Source organism: Aethina tumida, chromosome 6, assembly GCF_024364675.1.
Source record: "Aethina tumida isolate Nest 87 chromosome 6, icAetTumi1.1, whole genome shotgun sequence".
NCBI classification, from domain to species: Eukaryota; Metazoa; Arthropoda; class Insecta; order Coleoptera; family Nitidulidae; genus Aethina; species Aethina tumida.
In genome coordinates, this window is record NC_065440.1 from 5,634,596 (window position 1) to 5,640,378 (window position 5,783).

Genomic DNA, 5,783 nt, shown 5'->3' on the forward strand with positions numbered 1-5,783 from the left:
TCTTAATAAACAGGTGTACGTGCTTCAAGGTACTCCGGTACGTATTAATTTCGCATTCGCAGTCAAATATGCACAGCGACAACAACAGAAGCAGCAGCAGCAGCAGCAGCGACGGTGGTGGTGGTGTTAGTGCATGATAAAGGTGCGTGCGGAAATTATCATGAATATTAGAACTAGAAGCCAAACAAATAAGACTGTTAAAAAGTTAGAAAGGTTTTTAAAAAAATGGAATAGATGTAAAGGAAGGGGAACAGCAGCAACAAGAGCAGCAGATTTTGACAGAAACAACACATGGATGGATGAGTTGGAGGAACTGAAAGAAAAAATAAGTAAAGAAAAATTTGATTATCTTGTAAATTTAGCACTGTACTGTTCTTGTGGTTGTGGTCAATTATTAGATACTTGTCAGGAATATATAAGTAATAATAATAATTATAATTATGTACCTTACATTAGTAATGTTGGATTAGTTAATTTTAAAGAATTAATAGACATAAGTGATAGGATTTGGGATAAATATGCAGATTTTTTATGTCAAAGGAAGCATTGAAGGTTGTGTATGTGTGTGTGTAATTAATAATAATAATAATTGAAATAAATGTATTTAAATAATTGTGTGTGTTTTATTATGCTTTTTTCTTCTCATTCGTCGTTGAGTGGGCGGGGCTTTCTATATAAGTCACACATGTTCAGTGACATCAACTTTTTTGGGGGGATAAGTCACATGTCAAATTATTCACGCATTCCCATTGCTCGACAACTTAACTTTGCAAAATTTCAAGAGGAATGCAAATAAAACTAATTCCCTATTGGTCTCCATCCACAACAAGTAACACCCCCTTACATCTCATTAGTCTACAACAATAGACCACACCTCCAACATAGCAGGGGGCGTGGCATCCACACAAAAGGGGAGGGGCGAGCGCTGTGATTGGTCAGTGGGCCAGAAACCGCTTTGCCCTAACTACTGCTGTGAGAATGAAAGAGTGCACAAAACATACTTTCACTCCTTGAAGTGGCATATACAAAATCCTTTTAAAATAAATAGTTGGTAAATAAATATATAATAAAAAATAGGGGTTGTTAGATATAAGCCTTTTCTGTATCACATAAAATTGTTTGTTGTCTTTCAACAGTAGGGCCAAACTAAAGGATATTAAAAAAATATATGGCATCACTGACGTACCCATATTACGCAGCTAAAATATTTTGAATTAATTTAAAACCTCATTTGTATTCATTTATACTTACCAAAAATAGAGTTAATATTATGGAACTAATAAATATACCTGAGAAAATTGCACCCATATTACTCACAATATTTTTTTGTTAATTCAACAAATAGAAAATTAGGATATGAAATATCTGTCAGACAAAACACAAATAGCACTTTTATAACCAATAAAATATATATCTTATATATCAAATTCATTTCTATATGAAATAGAAAACTGAAACCAATATTAATGAAATCTACTAATGACTAAAAGTCATATTGTTATAATGTTGTCATAACTTCTAAACAAAAAAAAAATGAAAATCACGTGTTCCCTACGATGGGAATGGGTAAGAAACAAATATAAAACATTCCTAGCAATTTGTTTGTTACGTAAAAGTCATGCGGGTCAAGTGAAAAGGATCAAATAGAAACAGCCGAATGTCCCAGATGTTACACTCGTTTTCTAAAAATGATATGTTGTTTATAATATTGGTATGACAGTTGGTAATGGTTATTTAACTAGATCTGCTGATGTATTTTTTGACCAATCGCAGTGCAGTATTTTAAATATTGCGCGTTTGTTTTCTATCCGAAAATTCCTGAAGGATGGAATAGAGCCAACGAATTAAAATGTATTGGAATTTTTGTTTTAGGTAAGTTATTTCTTATATTGCATTACTAACTCAAATCGTAGTTGTATTTTATTGTTTGTAATTCAATAATTCAGTTCATAATATGTTTATTTTAAACCAGCTGTACCCGCGACTTCGTCCGGTATAAAAATAAGCCGTTCTGTTTCGATTTTAGTATATACCTCAACTAAGTATTGATTAAATAATTGCTGCTCAGTGACAGTTGAATGGAGTTCAAGCGTACTTTTCCAATCGCTGCTCTCTTGAATCGTTCGATTCTAGGCTTCGTGAGATAGCGTGTTGAATACGATCGTTTTCTAGACAGTGATCTCGAGATTTCAAAGATTCTTGAGTCCTTAACAGTGAATGACGTGTTCTATCTAATTGTAATCGTTCATTCCTCTCAGAAATACTCTCATTCGACCTAGACATGGACATCCGTAATCTACAATTTGTAAGAAGACTTTCCCTATCTTGTTCAGATTCATTTTCACGTCGCAATCTTTGGCTTTTGGCCTTTCTCATGTTTTTAGAGAGATTTGACTTTAGGCATAACTAAATATTAGAAAAAAACAACTATCTACGTTACTATCTAAATAAAATAACCTATAAATAATTTATCAATTTCAATGTAAATCTGAATATTGAACACAAATGTATTGTAATTTATAATTATTTATAATTATTACTTAAAGGTAAAAAAGGAAAGCACTAAAAATATAACAAAATATTTTGAATTAAGATAAGATAAGATAAGAAGAACGGATCGGTGGAATTATAAAAGATACCTATCAAATCAAACTATCAATCAGTCGTTGATGGGAGAAGTGGTGGAAGGCGCCTGACGTGACGGCCCAGTGGCGGCATGCGCGTGAGCTACGCGTGGTACTGGACGGTACTTGGACATTGCAACATTACTTTATTTTTCTAAAATAAAAGAATTTTTCTAAAATAAAAGTAGCCTAAGTTATTCCTTATTACATCGGCTACCTGCCAATAACCCGTCAAAATCGGTCCAGCCACTTCAGAGATTAGCCGGAACAAACAGACAGAGAGACAAAAATTGTTAAAAATGTTATTTTGGTGTATGTATCATATTTATATTCATATGCATGTAGACACTCCAATTTTATTTATATGTATAGATAAATTAAAGAATATAGTATAATTTATATAGTTATTTATTGCGTCTTTAAATGATAAAAATAATTACTCATTATATATATTTATACAGAGCACTTATATAACCATTTTTGAACAGTTAAAATTTGTAATATTGATTTTAATATGATGAAAATTTTAAAATTATTAGACTATATGTTCAAATTTATTTAATTTTCTCTCATTGTATGTCAGTTTAATTTTCATATGTCCTAAGGAACTTACAATTTGACGAGAAACTTTTTAGTTTCTTGAATAAATGTTATCTAATTTTTTCGAATAATTTTATAAAATAATAAAGTTAAAAAATATTGTAACAATATCAAGGGTTCGGACAGTGTGAAAATTAAAAACCTATACTAAATTAAACTAAACTATATTTACAATTACTTAAAAACTAACACACACTACTTTTAGCTATTTGTATCTACGGCACTGATATTTATTTTCAACCCCCTTATGGTTATTTATTTCCAATGGCCCGTTATTACGCTTGCTAGTGTGACTCTCTCTGGCTCTGGGGGTCTACCACGAACCCGAGTGAGATATATCACCCGGTGAGTTAACTCACTTCTGAAATCAACGTGGCAACAGCGCATTTCATGTTTATATTTGGTAAATTTTAGGGGAATTCAAATTTTAAGTTAATTTATATTTACAAATTTAAAATTTGACATCCAAACAAAATTCATGCAAGTGCAAAAAATAATGTTTAATTAACTTGGAATGGTTAAAGAAAGGTTTGTGTATATTTTAATCATTAAAATACAATTTGTGGACTATCAATTTATTTATTAGGTGTGCAAGTTTGAAATATTTTTCTATCAAGAGTCGGTACATAAAATATATTGAAGCAAAAGATAATCGCAAACAACTGCTTTGTTGGTAGGACACCCCGCTACAATACAACATATTCATTTAGTTGTTTATGAGTTAATAAGATATTTTTTTCGTGGTCAACATGACGAATGTTGAGCCAAATAAACAGCATTTGTGGTCTGTGATATTTTTTTTTTGTTTAATCAAAGAAAAAGGCATAGGAAAGTGATTAAATTCTTGTCGAGACTTACGGCAATCGTGTTGTAATCATCAAGTGGCGATTTCAATGTTATTGTCAAAGAATACGAAAATCGACCAAAGAAGTTTGAAGATGAATTACAAGTATTATTGGACAAACATGATATACAAACACAACCAATGGTGACGGAGGAGTTGAATGTTACTCGGTAAACCATTTCCGATTGCCTGAAAGCCATAGGAAAGATTCAAAAGGTTGGAAAAAGGATTTTACACAAACTGAAGGAATAACAGATGGAAAAACGAAAAACTACGTGACATGATGCTTTTACGCCATAACGAAAGGGTATCACAATCAAAAATTAATATATTTTGAAATTTTCAAAGACAAAAAATAATAGGTAATGGGTAACGCCATCAACATTGAGTGCGAGATCGGATAGGTTTGGGTAGATGAAGATGTAATGTGTGCGGTGGGATCCGAAAGTACTAGTGAACTACGTCCGTTCCCGACAACAAATGATCAATGGAGTTCAATGGAAGATGAAGTTCTTGTTTGGAATGGTACCCACAAATTTCTTGAGAGATGAGCAAAATATATAGAACGAGAGCGCCGATACTTTGATTAAAATCCAATCTTGTCATTGTTCTCTCATTCCAATCCAATGTATGTGCCCAAATACATTTTCAATGTTGCAATTTAATTTTCCAGGATGTATGGAGCAAACAATACGTCTTGTGATTTCTGGGAAATTATATTTTTCAGAAAAACAAGAATATAAACATTATAATGTTGTACTTACAATTAAATTTTACTATTTATCTTTTTTCTATAAATGTTTAACCCTTCAACATTTTGAAAATATCCTTCTTATCTTGAGTGTTAATAATTTAAGTTGATTCAATGTATTGTTTACTTTTTGAAGCAATTACTAATGGGAGACTTATTAACTAGTTACATATGCTATCTGCTTGAAAACCAACTGAGGTATAAAAACACAAAGCTGCAAGTAGCTACAATTTTCAAATTATATATTAACAAATGAAGCATAAAATTAAATTTACCTTACACATTTAAACCTTTGGTGTTGAGATAAGGATTTATAAATAGATGGAATATTTCAACAATATACGAAAGATATCTATTAGTACCCCACACAACTTAATAAACTCTACCTCACTTAATTATATGATACATTGTACAGTATAAATTAAATTTTAAAACTTTATATATTCTTAATTGATGTAAATAAATATAATAATGTCTTTAAAACACTCAAGGTATCAATATATATCAACAAATCCACATAATCTGAACTCACGCAAAATGTGACAAATCTCACTCACTCAACACCAATCGTGTAAAGTCACCGGTTTTGGGTGAGATATCTCACCTGTAATACAAGTCACCGGCATTGTAAAAGGCGTTTGGACACCCCTACAAGAATAACGTCATTGGAACCGAATAAAATATTTCATAGATTTTCGTAGAAGTTCTCCTGGACTTTTTTTATTACCAAGTAGTAACTTATTAATATAATGATTCAATTATTTTTATTATTATGGACTTTATAGTGGAGAAAATATTGTAAACAAAGACGAAATGCGCTGTTGCCACATTGATTTCATATGTGAGTTAACTCACCGGGTTAGATATCTCACTCGGGTTCGTGGTAGACCCCCTGCTGTTGGTCAAGCGTGCGTTTACATCCTCAGCCGGTTGTTCTAGGATATTCGATCTCGATCGAGTCTGG

The 5,783-nt window shown here is 31.7% G+C and overlaps 1 long non-coding RNA gene across 1 annotated transcript; it reads left to right on the forward strand.

Moving 5' to 3' along the window:
- The first annotated feature begins 3,682 nt into the window (after positions 1 to 3,682).
- Positions 3,683 to 4,852, forward strand: LOC126265831 (uncharacterized). The gene is made up of 2 exons (XR_007548286.1): positions 3,683 to 3,752; positions 3,811 to 4,852. It is a non-coding gene; the product is annotated as an uncharacterized LOC126265831 (long non-coding RNA).
- Positions 4,853 to 5,783: the final 931 nt, after the last annotated feature.